The sequence below is a fragment of the Phascolarctos cinereus genome, unplaced genomic scaffold, assembly GCF_003287225.1.
Source record: "Phascolarctos cinereus isolate Bilbo 61053 unplaced genomic scaffold, phaCin_HiC Scaffold_1;HRSCAF=81, whole genome shotgun sequence".
Classification (NCBI taxonomy): domain Eukaryota; kingdom Metazoa; phylum Chordata; class Mammalia; order Diprotodontia; family Phascolarctidae; genus Phascolarctos; species Phascolarctos cinereus.
Window position 1 is genome coordinate 249,151,325 of NW_027555514.1, and position 13,393 is coordinate 249,164,717.

At 36.2% G+C, this 13,393-nt stretch overlaps 1 protein-coding gene across 9 annotated transcripts in view; it reads right to left on the reverse strand.

Moving 5' to 3' along the window:
* Nucleotides 1-13,393, reverse strand: part of PPFIA2 (PPFI scaffold protein A2) — a 670,503-nt gene that overhangs the window by 503,944 nt on the left and 153,166 nt on the right. The window lies entirely within an intron of this gene.

A 13,393-nucleotide genomic window follows, 5' to 3' on the forward strand; every position in this document is an offset into this window, starting at 1 on the left:
CTAGAAAGTTTTCCAGAACATCAAATAGTCATTGACTTCTGATTCTGACCTAGTACATTATAATGAACATTACCGCATCACTGATGCTTTATTGTAAAGTACTAAGAGCTATGCTTAGCCCTAAAATAGAAGAAGGCATTGAGGCACCTATTGATTAGAATCCTGAAAAATAATGCCACCTACAAAGTGTAAATACACATATATTTCTAAAGAAGCTTTTACTGTTTCCATGGAAATCAAGATGACTTATAGTTGACTCAACAGTTGTACCTTTACAGTTATAATGACTTATTTTGTATTTTTTTTTATATGCATCATCTCCCATGAAAGAATATAAATTCCTCGAGGGAAGGTACCATTTAATTTTTATCTTTGAATCTCCAAGGCCTGGCCCAGTGCTTGGCATAGAGCAAGTGGCTTATATGTTTATTGATTTATTATTAGTCTTGAATACTGAGGTGTCACTAGAAATTCTAAATTAATTCAGTGGAGTGAAGGATCTACAGACAGTCTGCCTTAGTCGGGTAAAGTTGTAGCCTGAGTCCCTGCAATATGGCTGACAATCCCTACCTGCCTTATTCTCAAGAGAAGACAAGGTGTGGGTGAGGAGGAGGCAGAAGTCAGGAATGTGTAGGAGTGGAAGTAGGTAGATCCTTGGAAAGGGCCGACATGGTTACAGGACACTTGGGAATGGCATTATGAGGACTAGCCAAGGAAAAGGAGGTAGTCGCATAACACAGAATAAAACTCCAAGGATCAGGAGGTGTGGGTTTGCAGTAGGAAAGATGTGCCACATCCTTCCCCAAGAGATCAGCTACAATAAATGTCTTAGGGCAAGCCATCAATCACTCTACTTTAGTAACAGCTCTAATTTCTTGAAGCAGTCTTCTAAAGATAAGTCTACATCCTAATCTGTTTCCAAGGAGCCTTGTGCTCATTGCTTATGAACACAGGTTTGCTTACAAGCAAAGTCAAAAGATGCTGCCCCAACTAGAGATTTCCAATCTCTACTGGAAATCTGATATTACAAGACCTCCTTTGGACCTTTTCTTCAGCCACATAGCTTATTTAAAGGGGTTCCAATCTGGTTGAGCTTTTTATACTGAGTGTAGAAGGGATAGTAAACAGAGAAACTCTCTGAGAAAACAGATTTATCCATGAATGATCAACTTAAGTTATCTGTCCACAAAAGTTAACATCTGTGGGTAAGTCATGTTGGTTCTCCTGAAGTCCATCATCTTATTTCATTTGTCACATTATCATGGCACATGTAGGGATTGCTCACAAAAAAGCATAAGCTAGAATTATAGTTACTATTCTAGAATTGAGTGATATTTAAAAGAAAACATTCCTACTAGGCATCCGCCCTTCCATGAGAAATCACCAGGAAGGCTTGGTCAGAAAATCATGGATGGATTTTATAAGGCCATTTTCAAGGAAGAAGTTACTGAATGCTTTCAAAATTTATCACAATATTCATTGTTATATCTCAAGACTTTGCTAAAATGTATATTACATAGTTGGCATTTAGTTCTGCAATGGGCAGATAAATGCCACAACAATCTCAGCCAGACACAAGTGATCTGCAGCACATGAATTGCCAGATGTTATCCCTTCCAACATTAAGTTTACATTTATCTCAGCTGAGTTAAATGCCTTTGTGGACAGAAACCTTATCGAAGTTGCCAGAATCCCATACCGTCTTCGACAACATCAAGCAAGTAAAGGCAGGGTAAAACCCTTGAGAGACTAAGGGGTCCATGGGGAGGGCTCTGGGCAACAAAACCATTCAAGGTTTCTTATTCCTCAGCAAGTCAAACCACACTCAATTACAGGAGCCTCTTTTGATGAATTACCAATAGTGAAAATTTTCAAAGGTTTTTTTTAATTTTCTTTATCCATATGCACCCAAAGCATCCTCGCTGTAGCTAGGGGGTGCAGGGAGTAGAGCACTGGTCCTGCAGTCAGGAAGTACCAAGTTCAAATACAGCCTCATGCACCAACTATCTGTGAGACCCTGGGCATGTCACTTTATCTCCATTTGCCTGAGTTTCCTCATTTTCAAAATGAGGGTAATAATAGCACCCACCTCTCCCAGGGTTGCTGTGATGTTAAAATGAGATATTTGTAAAGCATCCTGAAAACATTAAAGCATATATATGTACATATATGTGTGTGTGTGTGTTTGTGTGTGTGTGTGTGTGTATATATATATATACACACACACCCCATTATATATATTATATATACCATTATTATATCACAATAATATTATTATTGTTATTGTTAAGGTAGCTAAATTGTGCAATGGATAGAGTGCTGAGTCAGGAAGACCTGAGTTCAAATTCAGCCCCCAAACACTTATTAGCTGTGTGACCCTGGACAAGTCATTTAACTTCTACCTGCCTCAATTTCATCAACTGTAAACTGGAGAAAATAATAGCAGCTACTTCCCAGGGTTGTTATGAGGATATATTAATATAATATTTCTAAAGCACTTAACACAGTGCCTGACGGATAGGAGGTTCATTCTCTCTTAAAATGCAGTTACATATGTCATATATATTTTGTAATTAATATATCATATATTACATAATTAGTATATAACAGAAAATATATCTATCATTTATATATGTGTGTATACATATGAATGTATGTATTCCTTGAAGTTTCTTAAATGTTCTCCTTAAATCCAGCTGAACTATTACCAACCAAGTGTTTATTCTCTGGGGATATAAGAAAAATATGCTGCTCTCTCTCTCTGTATAAGCACCTATATATACACACATGTATATATATATATATATATATATATATATATATATATATATATATATATATATATATGTATTACACATATATGTTATACACATATCAGATAATAGGTAGCTATTATTACCTACTAGAGTATGAGCTTCTTGAGGACAATGACTGTCTTTTGCCTCTTTTTTCTATCCTCAGTCCTTAGCACAATGCCTGGCACATAGTAGATGCTATAGAAATGCTAGTTATTATTATTATTATTATTAAGTATATTTCTCCTTTGCATACACTGCAACTCCACTGAAGCTGGACTTGATGATCTTCCCTGATCTCACCCTGATCTTTCCACCCTCTATGCTATTTTGCCACCATCCCCCGTTCTCCATCCACAGAACTCATTGCTCCCTCCCTTTTCTGTCTTTTCCAAAACTTTCCTCCAGCAAGATGCAGTTTACATATCACCTTCCTAACAAAGCACTCTCTAATGTGATCCTCAATTATTGACTCTTTCAGGTCACTCTGACCTCTTCCATACACATAATCATTCTTCTTAAATTTTCATTTTAATTATTTATCCTTCTGTCACTTCCTGCTAGCAAACTGTGGACTCCTTAAGAAAAAAAAAAGCTCACGATCTTGCATCTTCATAGTATCCCTAGAGTCTAAGAGAGTATCTTGGAATATAATAGGCATCTAATAAATGCTTTTGTGACTTGAAATGAATTTAAACTTAGTTACTAAACAAACTCTCCTGGGCAGTTTGTGGTTATTTGTTGAAAACATAATTTCAACTCTGTGCCTCTGAAATAATTAAAGAATAGAAAATTGGAAGGCATCTCAGAGATTATGCAGTAACCTAGGAATAGTACAAGAATCCCTTTCTGTAGCATCCCTGACAAGGCATCACCTACCCTTTGTAGACCTCACATTAGAGGGAAACCCACTAGACAGTTCTTAAATAACAGGATGCTTTTTTTTCTTTTTTACTGATATCAAGGCTAAAGTTGCCTCTTTGCAACATCTAGCCAAGGCTTCTAATTCTGAACTTTGGAAGCAAGAAGAAATTAATTGCTTCTTCAAATGATAGTCCTTCAAATACTTTAAGACAGCTACCAAGTGGCCCATAAGAGGGGAAGAACCCATTGGTGAGCTCCTACCTGGATTAGCCCTGCTTTTGTATCACTTAATTTCACATAAAAATAAATGTGATTTTCCTAGGTGATAAAGACATATTTTTAGACTTTGGAGTAATTATTCTAGAAAGGAAAACTTTTTTTTTTCTTTAGCCTTTTTCAAAAATCCTTTGCTCCCTTCATGGATTGTTTTTGTTAAACACCTAACAGCATTCTTGAGTCTATCAGGTAGCTTCTGACTGTGTTGGTTGGATTTAGGCATGTGCTAACTGACAGGCTTTGAGAATTTCAGGGAGGTCTTTTTATTTTGAACACCGAAACCTGAGGATGATTTCATATTCTGACTTTATAGCTTTCCTGGCCATCACTCCTAAAACAAACATTTCATTGCTCATTGATTTTCCTAATAACTTGCAGTCAAAGTATAGTGGGGGTGATTTACCCAACATTTCTCAATGTCACCATTTATATGTTTATGTCACTCTCACAGAACTTTTTTCATGGGCCAGAATTTTAACTAACAAAAACAGTCTTATGTTTGGTTTTCCTGTTGCTGAGGAAGGATGGAATAGGAAAGTCACTTAGTAACTTAAAAATACCATTAGGACTTAAATGCTGTTGTTTGTCTTTAGTTCTCAAAGAGGACCAAGGCATCAGGAAGGCAAGTGAACTGGATTTAAGAGAGGAAGGGCTGTGCAAAGTCACCAGCCTCACTTTCTCCTCCTGAGCCCTCTGGGTTCAGCGGCAAGATACAGATCAAGACAATTGGAGATCCTCCTCCCCAACCCCAGGACTTAATTGAGTACTAGATGTGTATAGCATTTAGGAAGGTGAAGAACATTGCATTGTGACTCCATGAAATCAGCTAGGTGGCACACTGGATAGAGCTCATATTCATGGTATGTGAGGAACTGGTTCAAATTTACTAGAGAACTTCTTCCACAGATAAATGGTCAAAGGATATGAACAGTCAGTTTTTTTTTCTTGTGACTTGCCCAAGGTCACACAGCTAGTAAGTGTCAAGTGTCTGAGGCCAGATATGAACTCAGATCCTCCTGACTCCAGGGCTGGTGCTCTGTCCACTGCACCTTTTAGCTGCCCCTGAACAGTCAGTTTTTAAAGGAAGAAATCCAAGCTATCAATAATGAAATAAAAAATGTGATCTACACCATTAATAATTAGAGAAATTCAAATTAAAACAACACTAAAATTCTACCTCATGCTCACTGTACTGGCAAAAATGACCAAAGAGGAAAATATCAAATTTTAGAGGAGCAGCATAAAAACAGGTACACCTTGGTGGAATTGTGATTTGCTCTAGTCATTTTGGAATTCAATTCGAATCTATGCTAAAATGTTACTAAGAAAAAAAAAACTTCCCTTGATCCATCCATCCCCACTGGCCATCATTCCATTTGTCTTCTCCCTTTTGTACTACTTCATGGTGGGGCTGACTCTCAGATTTTTGAAGGCTATGCTTCAGGAGCCTAAGATCTGAAAGGTCAAATGATGCTGGCAAACCTTTTCGCACGGGCCACTTCTTGATAGCGTGTGTATCTGACACCCAATAACCAAGCTGGCTAACTTTGGAAAGGTTCATCACCAGAATCTTGACAGTTGGATAATGGATATTTTGGTTACAACAATTTTGAAAAACTTTCTTTGAATGAAGACAGCGAGCAGTTGTGCAACAGTGAAAGAACTATCCATTTTAGTAAAATCACAAATCCTTTAAAGAAATGCAAAACAGTTTAATGCACATTTGTTGTACATTCATCTATCCCATGATAATAGTAAAGATTGATATTTATTGAGAACATTAATATTTGCAAAAGATTCCCCAAACATTACCTCATTTAATCCTCATCCTATGAGGATGCTATTATTTTTCCCATTCTACAAGTGAAAAATTGAGACTCAAAGTCTCATTATATATCTCTTAAGTACTGGAGTCAGAATTTGAATCAAGACCCTCCTCCCTCCAAGTTCAGCCCTCTTTCCATTTCACCATATCCCCTCCAATCAGTGAAATATTTCGATTATGCGACAATAATCCTCCAACCCTAAAATGTTGTTTAAGAATCATCTCAAGTATTTATTCTCTTTTTTTTTTTCCTGTAATGGTCAAAAGAATAAATCAGCATTTGGTGTCTAAAATCAGATTGCAACTACAGATTTAGAATAATTTGTGATAACTATTTTTGTCCAGGCATATGGTCAAAAACAGTAATTTACCTTTCAATTTTGGGTTATAAGAATTGAAAAAGTAGACAAGAACCTGTTATCTAAATATTGTTCAAGACATTATTTTTATTGTAGCTAATGTTACTCAAGAAATGTTATCTTTTGGGTCTCAACTCATTTTACTTATCTCAGCCCATGTATTGCATTTGTGTTTTTTCCAACATGGTTTTACATTTTTTTTTTACCTATACATTCCAAGTCATGTGTGTGTGTGTGTGTGTGTGTGTGTGTGTGTGTGTGTGTGTGTGTAAAGAGTAGCTAACAGTCAGTAACAGAATAAGCTCTATGTCTTCACAAGAACTTATTTCACCACACCAACTTTCTCAAATACTTTGGCTGATAGCAGGAAAATTGCTTCCAAAATGTCGGAGGCACATTAGTCATCAGTGAAAGAATAAATTGATAGTTCTAGAATAGCTTTCTAAATCCACTCTTATCCTAAAGACACAACATACACAGACAGCTTCACAATGTGGCCCATTGCCCTTCCTAACACTTTCAAAATCCTAAAAGTGAAAATAAAATAAAATAAAATAGCCTAGATGCTATAGCTTTGGGATTAGCTGATGTTTTGAGTCCATAGAATCTTCTAATTCAGGAAGAAGTGTCCTAATGAGGATTTTTTCAAGAAGAAGATGACCCTCCACCCCAGGCACCTCCATTCCTTTCCAACGTCATCTTTTACTTCTCCCTTGATATTGTGTTACTTCAGTCAAACTAGACTATGTGCTCACCATCCCTCACTTAAATCCATCAATTTTCAGTTTTCACATCATTTTGGAAAGGCAATTCCCTGCTGATTTCTACTCCTCCTCCCAAACTGTACATCCCTGTGTGTTGAATCATAGGTATCCTTCAAGACCCAGCTCAAGCTAAAAAGAAACTCCCTTGGATGCTTCCATTCAAAATTCATATTTCTTTCCTTGGGCTTTGCACAATACCTCGTTTCTATTTGGGCCTGATAATATTTTATCCTGCTAAATAGTTAGCTCATGTTCATGCATAGGTTGTTTCCCTGTTGCTAGAGTTCGACCTCTAGGAAGGTAAAGAGTAAGTTTTAGTTATCTTTTCCCTCTTGAAAAACCTAGCATAAGGTTTTACATGAAGAATATATTTACTAAATTGTTATTGAATGAACATATTAATCCTTCACTTGATGGCCACAAAGCACTTTATATCCATAAGAAACCTATAAAGTAGATAGCATTGGACAATTATAATTCCCATTTTACAGATGAGAAAATTTAGACTCAGAGACATTAATTTACTTCATAGGAATACAGTTTCAGAAAAAGGGATTTTGCAGCCACAGAATCCAGTTTTACAAATGAGGAAGGTGAGACAAAAGGCTTGGTTAGGGGCATAAAGCAAGCAATTGTCTGTGAGATAATTTAACTCATGTCCTCCTAAGTCTAGTGCTTTATCCACTACACCTGGCTTCTTTTTAGTCAAGGTCACAATATTAGCAAATTAGAAAGTAGTAATCAGAATGTTAGCTCAGGTTTTTGATTTCCCATTCCAACTCTCCTTCCAGGATGTCACACTGATTGTATGTGCTTTCAAGCACCTCCTTATTTCTCTGTCATTGCAGTTAAGAAATGAAACGAACCAAGCAGGTACTAAAAATTCCCCAGTTGGCCACAAAAAATATCCAGAGCCTCAAGTATTTGTATAAGAATGCTCCAGATGGGCTAGCACACTGATCTGAATGTTTTTTCTCTTGAATCTTTTTTTTTTTTAGGCAATTGGGGTTAAGTGACTTGCCCAGGTTCACATAGCTAGTAAGTGTCAAGTGTTTGGTCCGAGGCTGGATTTGATCTCAGGTTCTCCTGATTTCAGGAGGGTGCTTTATCCACTGTGCCACCTAGCTGTTCCTTGAATCTCTTTCAATAGATTTATGGTTTAAGTTTCAAATGTCATTTGTTCAAGCATTCTTAACTTAAACTTGTTCAGTCACATCCAACTCTTTGTGACTCCTATTTTCAGAGTATTCTTGGCAAAGATACTAGAGGGGTTTGCCCTTTCCTTTTCCAGTTCACTTTACAAATGAGGAAACTGAGGTAAACAGGATTAAGTGACTTGCCAAGGGTCACACAGCTAGTAAGTGTCTGAGCTCTGATCTGAACTCGTGCGGATGAGTATTCCTGATTTCAAGTCCACTATGATGCCACCCAGCTACCCTGATAATCTTAAACTAGTCCAAACTTCACCTCTTCAGTCCTTAGATCCCTCAACCATAAAAGTAAGATAATAATATTTCTATTCTCTGATCCAAAGGATTGTGGTGAAGAAATCACTTTATAAACATCTATTATATATTATATTATATAAATGTGACCTATTATTACCATTTCTCCAAATAACCCCACAACCCATAAAAAGTCAGTGGAGACCAGATGCACTGGATTGGTCAAGGAATGGAATTTGGCAAGACACTGCCTTCTCAGAAAAAGGGAAGAAAGAACACTGGGGTGAAAAGAAACTTTTATTAGATTCTAGGCTTTCTCATTAGGTAACTGTAACATTGGACAGGTCACTTTCCCTCTCTGGACCTCAATTTCCCAATATGTAAAATGAGAAAGTTGGGTTCAATGACCTCTCAGATTACTTTCAGTTCTGATTTTCTATGGTTCTAATTTGCCAGTGGTTTGATATAGAAGGGCCTATGTCTCCTAACCTGAAATAAAAGGTGTGTTTTTGTCTCTCTTTGTATCCTCAGCACTTAGCCAAGTTCCTGGAACATAAGATGTGCTTAAAAAATGCTTGTGGACCAGCTGGCAATTGAAAAATCAAACAACAAGACTGAGCACCAAATCTATTGGCCAAACAAAATCGATGAAATACAGACCTACCGCTGTCCTTAATTTCCTTATAATAATAATTATCAAAGCTATTATTTATATAGAGATTTAAAGTTTGCCACTTGGCAAACTTGGTCTTTACAAGAACCCTATGAGAGTACATACTATTTTTATCCACACTTTACAGGTAAAAAATGGAGACTGACGAGACTTGCCCAGGTTCACATAGCTAGAGTCTGAAGCAGAATTTGATCTCTTGTCATTCTAACTACAAGGCTCTCACTCGTTACCACAACGTGGAGGAGAGCTCTCATGATGTAGCAGAAACATCAATGCATTTGTTATCAGAGAATATGATGTTGAATCTTTGCTCTGCCAGTTACAATTCATGTGACCTGAGGGCATGTAGCTTAGGAGCACAAATCATTTCACCTGGGTGCCTCATTTGAAAAATGAAAGGCATGGACTCTGTGACCTCCCAAGCCCCTTCAGACACATCTTCTTCATCCATAAAAAACACAGGGTTAGAACAGATGATTTCTAAATTACCTTCCAGCTCTAAATCCTCTTATACCCAGGATCCCCTTAGTGGAATGTATGCTCTTTGAGGGCAGAGACTATTTCCTGTTTTCTCTTTGTATGGCAGCGCCTAGCACAGCACTTGACATTTGGCAGGCCAGTAATACCGCTTGTTGGATTGAATGGAATTTATCCCTATGGATTACTGTTTCTGTGAATCTACACAAGTCAGTTTACACATCAACAAGACGTCTTTGAGGTTTACAGTCTGTCTTTCGTCTACAGCCTTTAAAGCCTGTAACCATAAGCAGCTGCACAAAGATGGAGGTAGGACAAAGAATAACTTTAAAGATCATTCAAATTTGAAATCATTTTGCTTTCTCCTAAAAATCTTCAGTGGCAGTACTAATGGAGAAAATGAATTTTAAACAATTCCATGGCCTGTGAAACATATACTCCTTCTTGAAGAAATAACCAATATAATTAAGGCCATTAATTATGAGCCATGAATTTAATTTTGCTGTTGTTGTTCAGTCATGTCCAAATCTTCATGACCCCATTTGGGGCTTTCTTGGCAAAGATACTGGAGTGGTTTGCCATTTCTTTCTCCAGCTCATTTCACAGATGAGGAGACTGAGACAAACAGGGATAAATGACTTACACAGGGTCACACAGCTAGTAAGTGTCAGAGGCCAGATTTGAACTGAGGAAGAGGAGTCTTCCTGACTCCAAGCCTGGCACTCTATCCACTGTGCCACCTAGCTGCCCCCCATAATATACTTCCTATCTCTAGAAAATCTCTTTTAAAAAAATAATTTTACTATCAAAAATCCACTTGTATCAAAGTTAAAAACAATCACATAAACCTAAAATGTATTTCTATGGGTGCAAATTTAAAGGTAGTTAATACTTAATTTGTTTTATTTATGATTACTATAAATTACCATTTTGTGCAGTTTGCTTAGTAATAACATTCAACCAGGTTGCCACACATAAGAAAGTGGAACATGAGACAAAAACTGTACTGAAATATAAAATAAGGAACATCAGTCATATTGTTGGTCTCTATTTTATTTTCTTGGTAATATTTATTCCTCCCTTGGCAAAAGAAAAACAAATAATACCCATCATACCCTTTTTTTTCCTCTTGGATGTTTAACTAATGATAATTCATGGAATTGACATGTTGACTAGTAATTAACCATGCTCCAGTAACTTTTTTTTCTTTTCCTCGAGTTTTTAAATGTTAAAACCAAACATTTTCTCATTTTAGCTGTGTTCACCCAGACTCACAAAAGCTAGGCATTTGTTTGCCATGTCCACATATACTAATGTCTCAAATGCCCTGATTTTTTATGTTCTCTCTCCTCATCCTGTTCAGTCATCACATACCTAAATATCCTTCATGGGCAATGTAATTCTTTAATAAAATGCCTCTAGGTGGATCAGTCCAGGCTTCATCTCTCTGCAGCTCTCACTGGCTTAGTATAGCTCAGCTACCTGCCACATGAATCATGAATTACAGACCACTGGGTGAGCTCCACAAAATCACCCAGAGGCTAAATTTACTGATAAAATACAAAATTATTCTAAAGGTGCCAGAATCAAGTTGACACACTTCAAGAACTATAGTATTTTTAAAGAATCTCTAGAGCTTTTTAGACATCACTCATGAAGGCTATCCTAGAAGTATATTCTACAATGGAATTTGTCAGGAGAGTTTGGTTCATAAAGCATTACTATTAAAAAAAATAATAATTTTAGGATTACAGTATTCTGTAAGACTATTAAGCTTTCCTAACTTTATCTCTACATTGCAGAGTAGAAGTAAATAGCCCAAGATAATACACATACATGTACATATGGAATATGTATTATATAAAAATATATATGAATATATGCACATATGAAAATATATGAATATATATACATATATGAATAAATACGAATATATACATATACTCAGATATATTAATACATGCACATATATGCAGATGAATATACACACAGAAATATGAATATATGCACATAAACGTATATAAATATATGTACATATGTACACAGATGCATATGAATATATGTACATGTATGCAGTATCTATTATGTATAAATTTATATATAATTTGTCTTTTCTTTTGTCTTCTGTAATCATTGTTTGTCAATTTATTGTTCAGAGTTCTTAAGGCTTTCAAAGGTTTTCTTTTCTTTTTTGCAAAGCTGCTGTTATTACTTTTATAGATTATTCTCCTAGCTCTGCTCATTTTACTCTGCTTAATTCAAACAAGTACAAGTATTTGGACATGCCAATATGGGAGTTTGTTTTCTTTGACAACATACATTTGGCACCTTGACGATGCTCTGAGTCAGCTAAGAGATGCAGTGGATTGAATCATGAACTGAGAGTCAAGAAGACCTCAGATCAAACTCCATCAGACATTTGTTAGCTGTATGGCTCTGGGCAAGTAAATTAACATCTCTCAGCCTCAGGTTCATCAATAAAATGGGAATAATAAGAGAACCTATTACACAGAATTGTTATGAGGATCAAATATCATATATAAGTGATTAGGAAAATTTAAAATGCTACATAAATGTTAAAATGTTATTATTATTAATTTGTCACAAAAGGTTTTCTTTTCTCTGTTTTACAGTGGGAAGAGATGGGACAGTCAGAAAATAAATACTTTTATACTAAAAATTAATTACCCTTTTCTCTCTAATATATGCTGCTGAGGTGGAAATAATCTACTTTTTTTTTTGCTTTTGCAATATTTTAACCTAGGAGACATCATTAAGGGTATGTAAGGACCAGGAAAGAAAATGGACATTTATGAAGAATAAGAAACCATGAGCATATAAAGTGTTATAGTAAATTCTCCAGCTAGCGCAAGAACCAAAGAAGACCCCTGGTCTGTTAGGTAGATAGATTGTGAAAGGAAGTGTTAATTGTTGTTGTTGTTGCTGCAGCAGCAGCAGCAGTAGTAGTAGTAGCAGTATTAGTATTAGTATTAGTATTAGTAGTAGTAGTAAGTAGTAGTAGTAGTAGTAGTAGTAGCAGCAGTAGTAGTAGTAGTAGGAGCAACAGTACTAGTAGTAGTAGTAATAGTAGTAGCAGTACTAGTAGTAGTAGTAGTAGCAGTAGTAGTAGTAGCAGCAGCAGCAGTAGTAGTAGTAGTAGTAGTAGTAGTAGTAGCAGTACTAGTAGTAGCAACAGTACTAGTAGTAATAGTAGTAGTAGTAGTAGTAGTAGTAGTAGTAGTAAGCAGTAGCAGCAGCCACAGCAGCAGCAGCAGCAGCAGCAGCAGTAGCAGTAGTAATAGTAATAGTAATCATGTCAGGGGACATGTTTTTAGAGGTTGTGATCTGCTCTGGCAGGAGGACTATCCATGTGGAAAACTGGCTGGATAAAGCAGCAGACAACTATTAACACTACTATAAAAGCTTAAGAAAAAAAAACACATGCCTATCAGTCAGTATCACAATCCCTTTTTTTGGGAAAGACAATAAATTACATGGAAGTGAGAGATAAATGACTTGGAAAGATACTAAATTTGACAGAGTCATCATAAGTCCATTATTAAATGATACAATTTATTTTCCCATACTCTTTGAAACAGGGATTTTATGAGCACAATGTAAGTTCCTTGAGGGCAGAGATTATCTCACTTATATATTTGTATTTCCAGTGGCTAGTAGAGTACTTGGAACATAGGCAGTATTCAATAAATATATGTTGATTAACATGATTTTAAACCAAATAAAACAATTTTGAAACTCAAACTTTCTATATTCATTTTACAAAGCCAAGAAACAATAATGGCCAAGTAATGTGACCTCTAAATATTAAACACACTTTTCAATGATTAAGGTGCATTTTCCTATTGTAGTGGACATCTTTATGGAGAGAATGGTGGGCAATTGGTTTTTCAAAAA